Genomic DNA, 11,832 nt, shown 5'->3' with positions numbered 1-11,832 from the left:
AAATTACGATGATGTATAATAATAAGTAAATAGTAAGTAGAGTTAGAGAGGACTAGAGAAAGGAAGCGGTAAGAACAAAAAAAAATTCTAAATTCGAATGGCCAATGGATATGCTATGATCAGTTCTTGCAAAAAATTAGCAACACTAAACGATTGATGTCTTTCCATATTGTTAGTTTTTTAAGTCAAAGTAATAATCTATATTTATTGGAGATAAAGAGATCAGATTTTATTTGATCTTGATCCTTGGGAAGGGAATAATAAATAATAATCTATCTAGACCTACCTACCTGGTTTTTATCACTATTTGGGTTTTATCACTATCAGGTTTTTATTATGATTACAAGCCCAGTCCATCACAACCAAAGCTCAACCGCTTTCTTGCTTGTAGTGCATTTTTCTGTAAATCCCTAAAAAGTTAGAATTTTTGTAAATACCTAAAAGACATCATTAATCTATGTGATCTATTAACCCATATATCAAATTTTGTGTTGGCTGAAATTAAGATTCCTATATCAGGTCTAATTCCTGATCAATCAACTTTTTGTCAATAAAGAGCCTTGTTCATGAAGTTTTTTTTATTGAATATCAACCTTTCCAAAATAATAAACAATAATTAAATGTCACCAGTTCTGTAGGCCTATTGAGTTCCTTTTTAATGAAGTTGCCCAAGAACAAAAATGTTGAAGTTATAAAAACTAATCAATTGCTTGTTATATATATGTTCAAACTGCTCGTTGATTTCATTACTTTAAAAATAACTTTCATTCAAATTATGATTATTTGTCACAACCTCTTTGATAACTTTTGTGTATATCCCCATTATGATATTGTGATGTTGTTAATTTAGCTTTATGTTCACCATCCATTTATGAGCTCGTGATGTCATGAATTTATTTTTCTTCTCACCATCCACAATATGATCCTGCGAATTGTAGGATAGAAGTTGGTACATCTTTGCATGTACCTCATGCTGCAGAAATGTCTGTAGAAGATGAATCATGTCACAGTAGCGCAAACACCAAACAGAAACAGAATCACCTCAATGTATGTGATGCACTAAGGCACTACACAGCTTTGGGTGGAAAAAAATTCAAATGCAACTTGTGTGGTCTCATTGTAGACAACAAGTATTGAAGCAGCACTCCATTTTGGAGGCATCTAGAAAAATTCCACCGCAAAACATTTCAAACTTTGAAATCAAAGTCGAGTCGAGATACAAAAGAGAGGTCAGTAGTAGACTTTTTTGACATAGCAAATAGTAAGAAACAGTATTGTATTGGCCATACAACAGAGAAAACTAAAGAAGAGCTGGTGTGCTTCATATGTCTTTCTGATACGCCATGGGATATTCTAAGGAAGAAGTACTTCATACGACATCTACGTTACATTTTCGACGAAGAAATGTCAGTTCCATCAGTTAGGGCTATTAAGGCAAAAACATTTTCTATCTACCAAGATATGAAGAAGAGCATTTGAAGAAGATTGGCCAACATTGCATGAGTGTCATTAACACTTGATGCCTTGACTTCGGAAAACAATATTGCATTCTTAGATGTGAATGTGCATTCAGTGGACTCTGAGTGGAAGTTGTGCGTAGGGTTGGTCCCTTCATGTGACCGGTGTCAAAAGGGTCAGATGTGCGGTCCAGTTTGATTTTTCGGACCGCACATTGGACAGTTCTACAGTCTTTTGCACCGCACATCGACCATGGGCCTGTGCAGTGCAAATGTCCGATTTAGTGTGATTTTTTAAGGCTATGGACCCTCTTCCTCTTCCTCTCTCGCACTCTTCTCTCTCTCTCGTCCCTCTCTCTCCCACTTTCTCTGTCATTCTTCATTCTCTAGTCTCTCGCTCGTTCCTCTCTCTCCCTCGCAGTCTTTTCTCTCGTTCCTTGCTCTCCTCCCTCTCGATCTCGTTCCTCTCTCTCCCTCTTTCTCTAGTGCGCTCTTCTCTCTCTATTGTTCCTCTTTCTCCCTCTTTGTCTCTCTGTTATTCCTCTCTCTCCCTCTTTCTCTTTCAAGCTCTTCTCTCTCTCTCTCGTTACTCACTCTATTGCTCTTCTCTTTCTCTCTGGTGCTCTTCTTTGTCTCTCTCTCATTCCTCTCTCTATCACTCTTCTCTTTCTCTCTGGCTTTCTTCTCTCGCTCTCTCGTTCCTCTCTCTCCCTCTTTCTCTGATTCTCTCTTGAGCTCTTCTCTCTCTCGTTCCTCTATGTTTCTCTTGTTTAACACAGTCAGACGATGCTCCTCTCTCTCGCGCTCTTATCTCTCATGGTCGTTCCTCTCTCTTCCTCTTTCTCTCTCGCTCTATTATCCATTTCTCATGCTCACCTTTTTCATCCTCTTTCTCGCTCTCTCACTCTTGTCTCTCCCTCTATCTCTCTGTCTCTCTTCTCTCTCTTGCTCACTATTCTCTGTCCTGCTCATTCTTCCCTCCCTCTCTTGAGTACGCAGCTCGGTACTATCTCGTTCTCTCATTCTTCCTTCCCATTCATCTTTTGTGCAATTTTTTGCAATGAGCGATGCAATTTTTTCGCACAAATTCACACCAGCCATGAAACAGGGATTTCGTGGGATCAAAAAAATTGCACACTGGCCAAAAAATTTGAACCGGACCGCACGACCATCCCTAGTTGTGCGAGCATGTTATGGGCATATGCCAAAAAATGGAAGGTGTCCCACACTGGTGAAAATATGAGTGCATGCATCCTTGAAATCCTGGAGGAGTTTAACTTGAAGCCAAAGGTAGGGGTTACTTCATTAAATTGGGTATCGCTGATTTCTTGTTTGTTCCATTATATTTGATGACACAATTTTATGCAAGTGTGTGTAGTGACCACAAACAACACATTGAATAACAGAAAAATTATGAGTATTCTTGAAAAACATCTGTAATTAGTGAACCCTCAATTTAGTGCAAGGAGACATGTGCTTTGCATTGCGCTCATGCTAAAGATTGTGGTCCAGGCCGAAATGAGCTTCCTACATGTGATAGAGGCGCCATCAGAGATACTAATTATAGACACGGACAACATGGTTGGTATGAATGATACATAACAAGGCAACACACTTGATGCATTTAGTACATCTACATTAGGTGATGTCGTACTCCAGCTCTAAGAGATACTCCTAGGAATATGGGGTTCAACGCAACGTGAAGAACACTATGCAGCATTACGAAAATAGTTTGGTCTACCTGCCCATAGAAAGGTTCCCTTGGACTGCCCAACAAGATGGAATTCTACGTACGCCATGCTAGTAGCTGCTGTCGAGAAAAGGGATATTATAGATATCATTGTGTTGAATGTTTTAAAGAAACAAGTGTTATGTAATGAGGAATGGGTAATGATTAAGGAGTTTGCAGGTATATTACAGCCCCTTTAGTTGGCTACTACAGTTGCATGCCAATCACAGGCGCCCATAGTAAATGAGGCCACTATTATCATCAAAGCAATAACAAGACACTTGGATTTTTTGAGTTAATAATGTTATACCACCGGACAGCAGACATCTGTGTACAAGGCTCATGAGGTGATGAAGATCAAGATGACCAGATATGCACCAATCCTGACAGGCAACCAGGCCTTCACTGTTCCTGCCCTTGTTGACATCGCCACCACCGGGACGAAATAATAGCGTATGTGAAAAACTTATTACATACCCATAAGGTCACCGATGATGCAAGCATAGTTCATTCAGCTTCTTCTGGTTGTTTTCAACCGAAGTGGATGCCTACAACTTTCTTCAGTGATGCACTAGACGATTTATTCCCAAATAGTGAGTAGACACCAACCATTAGTCTAGGGCATCAGCTAGATGTGTACTTGAGCTCACCACCTCTCAAGGGGACAGAACCATTGCATTGGTGAAAAGTAACAAGAGAACACTCATATCCAAGGTTGTCAATGGTTGCGGAGGAATTCCCATCAGTCTTTGCGACAAGTGCGCCCTTTGAAATATTCTTCTCTGTCAGTCGTGCCTTCATCAACTACATGTGATCTAGGTTGACCCCTGAGAGCATCAAATAACTAATGGCACTCAAGTGTTGGTGGTGAGCGGAAGACGATGTCAACAATGATATCAAGCAAACTGATGAAGATAGTGATGAAGACAGGAGTGTTGATTAAGTTCACTTCTTTTTGCTTCAACTTGTTGAATCATTTATACATTTGTTTATGTTTTTCAATTACTGGTGGCCTTGAATATTTCACTATACTTCAAGTAAATCTTACCATATTTATTTATGCCAATTAATTAAATTAAGAGGAGTGACTAAATTAAATTTTCATTTGCAAGATCAAATACTTATAAACAATCTATTATTACTGCCCATAAATTATTATTATTTTCACGTAATTAATAAATGTTAATTTCATAGTTATAAATAATTTATTCATAATAATTATCGAGTAGATACCTAATGATGATAAACTATTTTTATTGTGACAATTTCATAGTTATAAATAATTTACTCATGGACCAGGAAATATTTACTGTGTAATTATAAAAATATTTCTGATGGAAATTAAAACATGAAATATTTACTGTATAATAATAAATAATTTACTCATGGAAAATAAATAAGAGAAATTTTTTAAGAACACTGGAATTGAGAAATGCTATCATTCCGTGTTTAGTTTAAATATTTAGCACATTTATTTCCATATAGAGAGTTTAAAATGGGCCCGTTATTATACATTTACATGTTAATTATTATTCCAAGTAAATCCTGATTTTTCCCTAATTTTATGTTTATTCATGAATTTTATGGAATTTATTTAAGCAAAGAATAACTCTATTTAAATGAAATTATCAGGTTTAAAAACTTATTTTAATAATAATTAATGTGGAGATGAAGTTATGAATTTTTTAGAATTTTATCAAATTTTGTCAGAATTTATTTGAGTATGAAATAAATTTTTAAATAAAACAATGATAGAATTATAAGGAAAATAGGACTTTCAAGCAATTTCTAAAGTCGGAGGGACTTTTCTTAAATTTTTGTTGCAAATATACCCTCAACAAAGCTCTTTGTCGGGCATTGCCGGCGTAAATGTCCAATAAAATAGTTCTAAGGGTTGAAAGAATTAATATGGAATTTTCTATCTTTATAAGGAAATATGTGCGAATTTGTGCAATGTGCAATATAGATAACCTCAAGAATTTGCACCGCCCATCGCACAGTGGCTTTCGTGCGATCGAAAATTCGCACAAACAATGAAAAGTTTCGCATCGCACGGCACGACCATCTCTAGTTCTGGGAGAAGGCCGCACGTCTCTCGTAGTGTAGTTGTGTCCCTCAGTAGTGGTTGTGCATGGAGTGTTTGTAATATGCCTGCCTTCATCAGATGTTAGCGGCGAGGTGGGCGTCGGATACAACACTTGGGCGAGAGGGTGAGAGCTCCCGCCTCTAGTGCTTCACGTGATACGCCATTCACGGGGGCCATCCTTTGACAGGGTGCGACGCGTGTAGAGAGCCGGTAGGCTGAGGAGTTCAACGCGATGGCAACCGCAAGCCACCTAGGGGAGATCCTGCCAAGTAAGGTATATGGAGGTAGGGGTTCAAGAGCATACCGCATGGTTGGCTAGTTCATCTGCGGTCTAGTTCCCCTCATGCAACTGATGACGAATGCTGGTCACGCGGGGGCGACACCTCAAGATGTCTCTCCATAAGCTCAAGGACGCCACTGGGAGCATGTACCTGCACCGACCATATCAACTAAAAATTGTGAGTCCGATTCGAAAATGATATTGTGAAGGTTTTGCTCTTCAAAATGGAGCAAGCCATCACATAACGACATACCCTCGGCTGTTGTGTTAGTCTGAATTCCATAAAAATAGGAAAAAGCGAAGTGGATACTCCCCGTGTGGTCCCGAAGAATACCACCCCCACTAGTTGGTCTCAGGTTCCCTTTGGCCACACCATCCACATTCAGCTTTAGGCTGCCGATTGGCGATGAGTGTTAGTGGATAATCTGTAGCCTAGTGGCGATGGAGGTCAAGGTCACCGGAATGCCCCAAGTGCGAAAATGATCACACGTAAGGGCTGAACTACGGCTAAGGGGCACTATGAGGTGATGTGTGCATGGTACGCATCATTTGACCCATCATAATATCCTGTCTTTGCATGGATGACCTTCCGAAATGGGAAGAATTTCGCCCTTTCCATATCTCCTATAGTAGGTAAGCTATGTGATGTATAGGTAGGGGCTCTACTTAGAGCGTGCTAAAGAAATAAAAATCTTGTTGAAACATTCTAATGGTGTTAGAGTAGCGCGGGTGCGTAGTAGTGGGTGCCAATAATGTGTAAGTTGGCGCCAACAGTCTAGAGCAGTCACACTCTGGAAGAAAAGGTGTTCCATAGTCTCAACTTGGGGAGAAACAGGGCAACAATGGCAGCGTGAACTGATTGAGCAACCAATATGGGTCACCCGATCATAAGTAGGGAGGCCACAATGCATGAGTCACCAAAGGAAGAAGGAGACACAGGTGAAAATCGCCATATGCCAGATGCGGCGACCCTAGGTCTGTGTTGAGGATCTCTCTCGAAAGTAATCCCAAGATAACTGACAAGAGAAATTCTCGTCGCGCGTGAGTATGCAGATAGGGCAGTCGTGAGAGGTCCCTATGGCAGTAATCTGAGCATGTGGTAATGTGTCGAGCGGGAGACCATGTTGCTCCCATAGGTGTCACGTGTTACTCGTGAGTAGTTGTGCCAAAGTCAATCGCAGTTGATGATGTACGAAGTGAGGATGGCGGGCTAAGGGTGTGAGAACTAGCCATGTATCATACCACACACTAATCGTGACTTGGCTGACATGCCAACGGGTCACATTGGATAGCTCCAACCAATGTTGTTGTCAGGTCTGTAACCTTTTATGGCCCCAGATATTGGACTCTCTACGATCCCACTCGTCTTACTTGGCCGAGATAAAACTCCCCGATGGGGAGTTCGTGGTATGTCTACACCACACGAGCTTCTTTTAAAGCATGTCTTGGACGTCTTGAGGGCATTTGATCCCTAGACCCCCCCTCATCCTTCGGTCGACATAATTTCTGCCAAGAAACCAAGTGATGTCTATGCTCTCCTTCAAGGTGACCTGACCATAGGAAGCGCGCATAGTCGCTCCATAGAGCGAAGGACCATGAGAGATAACAAGTAGACTACTAGGGTATGCAGCGAGATGCTCATGAGAACGTGGCAAATAAGTTGGATGCACCCACTAGGGGAGAGGAATAAGGGAGTTAATAATAAGAAAAATCTGATTTAGGGTTCAAAAATTAAGGTTTATTAATTTAGGATTTATAAAAAGATTGGAAGGTTTGGAGGTGAGATAAAATAAAGGTGATGGGATAAGATGTGGTGATGAATGGTGGAGGTAGCAATTGAGTTATGAATGAGATGAATGTAGTATTTTAGGTTTTCTTACATAAATAGAGAGTGGAAAAAGAGAAAATATTGTGCCGGTGTAGGTGATGCATGATGTGGATGGTAGACAATGATACATGGGGATGTATAATGGATTATGGTGGATACTAATAATGAGTATAATCTACCTAAATGATTTTGTTGAAAAATGATCAATGTAATGCAACAGACTATCCTTAGATCCCTATGTTACTTCAGGACCAGGGCAGCTTCCTAATGTAGATCACCCTTCCCAGTTATGTTTACCTTCTCTAAGCTCTCGAGACACCAACAAGACTCTTGATGGACCTTCAAAACTTCACTTTTTTCCAATCTGCCTCTCGAGGAGGAAGTGAGCTTAACAGTGTTTTTGAAAATGATCAGGGGTTAATTTATATATCCAACATATGGATGGATAGATGACAGGAAGATGAAGCTACCCTCAAAATTTCAGCTCAATCAAAGTTCTAGATTCTTGGGTTTTAAGTATGGACTTTTGACAATTCCTAGTGATTGATTTAATCCAAATATTTTTCTCTCCTCATCCTCGTCAGTGCCTCCAAATCATTTTATAGGGTTTTGTCTCATCATAACATTAAATGCAATCATTATCTCAGATTACATTGCATCATCCTCGTCATGCCATGTGTTGCATCCGGAAAAAGACAAAAGTGTATGAATAATGGTATATTTATAATAATAATATTGAAATAAGAAGAGGATGTGCCATGTGGCAGTGCTCAGTGCTCACTACTTAGCATCCTCTACTAGCTTCTCTAATTAGAATTTTCTAGGATTTTTTTAGGATGTTATTGGATTTTTCTGAGATTTATTTGAGGAAGAAATGCATTTTTTATTAACAAAAAGATATATTTATAAGGAAAAAATGAGTATTAAAGTTATTTTCAAACTTTGAGGGGCTTTTCGTGAAATTCAGTTGCAATTATGCCCTCAAAAACAGCCCTCGATCGTGTATGCAGGCATAAAGCTATTATTTAAATAGTTACAGGGTTTTATTGCAATTACTTAGTATTTTTTAATGGTTTTTATGAGAAATCAGAGGAGAGAGAATGTGCAAGGGGCATAAACAAAATTACTTGTGGGCGGTGTCAGGCAACAATTCCATTTTTTATGGACTTTATTACAAAAGCATTAGAGAGGTTTTTCGGGCAATTGACATGGCCTCATGGTGGCCATCGGATGAGAATCCGACGGCGCTTGATGAGGATCAGCATCGGGAGGTAAGTTCACCGCCCGCACGGTGCGTACAACGCGCACGCACAGGCAGTGACACGGTTTTTGCGGATTCGTCCGTACTGTGAGAAACGGATTAGTAAGTGCATTTCTATTTGTACGACGTTGATTTATATTAATATTTTCTTTTTGATTTTATTTTCGATAGGGGGGTTACGTGGTGGTTGCAGATTCAACCCGCCATTTGGTGTTCAAACGTCATCAGCCAATGAAAAATTAACACATCATTGCGTGTTTTAAAATAAAATAATTAAATAAATGGATTTAAATCCAATGGTTAAAATTGGTTTAAATTCATTTATTAATAACTTTTGATCCTGCAGTCCGATTGAGATGATTTTTTATTGATTTGCTCATCTTGATCCCCTCTTTCTATCTATAGATTGGATCAGTCAGATAAGGCCTATATTGATGGACAAAAATTAATTACTAATGAGGGGTAAAATGGTAATTTTTACCATTTAACCTAAGTATAAAAGCCGAATTTCGAGAGGGAGGGTCATTCTTGATGGTGCTCTATCACAGCTGCAAGACAGAGAGGAGTTTTAGTTTGGATCAACCTGTTTGGTACTTTTTCCTTCTTTTTATTTAAATTTTTGGTGTATTTTGGATGTTGTTAGTTGAATCTCTTAATTGTTCTTCTTGATTGTTGTCTGAACTTCTAAATCGTTTGGCTTGAGCGGCATGTTCAAGCCCTGACTAGTATTGAGAGGATAAAGTGAGAGATTTATCTATCTGTTCCAAGTGCATATCAAGAAAACTATAAAGAAACTTATAAAAAAGGGTTAACTTTCTAGGAAATTAAATTTCCCATTTTCATTATCCAATAGAGTAGTAATTCCTGAATTATCAAACCTACAGAACCAACTCAAAATGAATCTAAATTTTCTTCTTAATCTCTCTAATTAAATTCTTTGATCCTTTCAATTGGATCAATTAATTCACTTTAGAGCCCCTTATTTCTTCTACTCCTCTCATCTATTCTACCCCCCTTTCTAAATTTGTCCTCTAATTAGGGTAATTTGATCTCTGTTGAAGATTAAATTAACCCCAATTAGGTTCAAATTATTCAAGAAGAACATCAATTGGATTCCTTACTAGCTTCCCTTGGACGATACTCGTACTTACCACTACACATCCTCAGTAGAGTTTTTATAAATTTTATTGTATAAGCTAAAATTGACAACGACAAGGGTTTAAATTTGGTAAAATTGACCCCTATTTTTGGCTTATCAGCCCTCAGTCAAGTAGTTGCCTGATTGTATGTGAAGATAAAATAAGAGCCTTAGATATATTAAAAGGTTACTTAGTTTGACCATACACTGAACAAGTCAAACCGTGTATTTAGGACTTATAATTTTATGACATGAAGATAAAAATAGGTTTTACTGCTATTCAGGTATTTGTGTGAATTTTTATTCATTTGATTTGTTGAATAACTTGTTCAAAATCTTAATTACTACCTTCAAGTATTTAAAACTGAATTTATTGATGATTTAATGAAACTTAATTACATCAAGATACTATTATCCAATGGTGATACCTTTATTTCAAATTTATGGTAAACATATCTAAAAGTTTAATATTATTTTAAATCTCAATTCCTTGGCATAACGGCTAGTTTTTACTCTTAAATCTTGAAAGATATTTTGAATTGATGGCAAAAATATAAATATAAAAAATCAAAATTAAAATGATTATTATTTTATATTACTTAATCAAAATCAATGAATATCACTGTTGGACTTTTGACAGATTACCATTATGCCCTTTCGGATTTCCAAGTCCATATATGCAGTTTTGAGCCCTAATTTCAAACTCCCTTCTCCTTGCCCTTTGAAAATCGCAGTCCAAAAGCTAGAGAGATCTCTCAATTCCTAGAGAAATTTTCAAGCACTTTTTGAGCATTCTTTTCAGAGATCATTTGTTGCTAACATCGACCCAAGTCCATATACCTTGGAATCGTGGTTTTCGGTCTAGGGTATTTCAAGATTCAAAGAAAAGAAGGCTGGGATCCGAACTTCGCACATTCTCAACCTTGTGATAAGTTTATAATTTTTAGTATATTTTTTATACATATTTTGAGATTTTCTTTGACATATTAATTATTTTTAACATTAATACAAAACCAAAGAAGTTTAAATCGCATCATTTGGTTGAGCTTGGTAAGAGTTACAGGGGTTTGAAGTTGGACACGGAGGGATCGAGCGGTAAACAAAGGACGTTGAAAGATTGATCTATGGAGATTTCTCTGACTTGTTTTTGAATACTTTGAGATAAAAGTTGTGCACAATTGTGTTACAAAACTGTTCCAGGTGAAATCATTGCATTTGGGGTAGGATTGAAAAAGATATTAGAATTTTAAGAATCAAAGGTCAAACACGAATCGAGACTGGTCGAGACTGTTATCAAAAGAAAACTTGGAGGTAAAAAGGACTGAAGAAAGAACGACTAAAAACAAGGAGGTATTACTGAAGGGAAGTCATAATTATATTTATGAATCTTTATCTCTGAATTAATAAAATTTTGACATAAAAGTTTTCTTGTTAAATTACTTAAAATTGATCATTGTCTTGAATACTATTTTGAGTAGCCATCAATACTAAGTGTTGCTGAGGAGAATACATTATTTAGAAATATACTGTTATTACAAGATCTTTGTGATCACTCAGGTTAAGGCGTTGGGGGCCATAAGAAGAAGGCTTTGGGGGCTAAGGTGAAGTCGATTAAGCAACGTCATTTCGTGGAAGCCTTTTGAGGGTTGAGGGCGACAAAGCTTCATCGACTTTTTATTTTTTCTTGGTATCCTTCTTTATCCCTATTTCCAAGTGATTTGCTTGGGGGGCATTCACTCAAACTTAGTTAGGGCACATCATCACCTCAGGACGGATACCCCGGAACAGCATTATGGATTAGCCTAAGCTGTCTAAAAAAAACGTGTCTCCCATTTCCCCTACCTCATTTCTTAAGTAGAAAATTCCTAAGCTAATTTAAATAAAAATAAAATATAAATAGAGAACCTAATTCATCCCCCCCTTTAGGTTATTCCTTGGCCACCTAAACTAACAACATGTTTTAGTTATTTTTATTTATTTACAATATTATGTTCATCAATTATCTCCATTTCATTTTTCCACATTATTTTCAAAAGGATCTGTGAGTTCTTTT

The sequence above is a fragment of the Wolffia australiana genome, chromosome 11 (assembly GCF_029677425.1).
Source record: "Wolffia australiana isolate 7733 chromosome 11, ASM2967742v1".
Classification (NCBI taxonomy): domain Eukaryota; kingdom Viridiplantae; phylum Streptophyta; class Magnoliopsida; order Alismatales; family Araceae; genus Wolffia; species Wolffia australiana.
The sequence above is the reverse complement of the archived record's forward strand: the minus strand, read 5'-3'. Positions refer to the sequence as shown.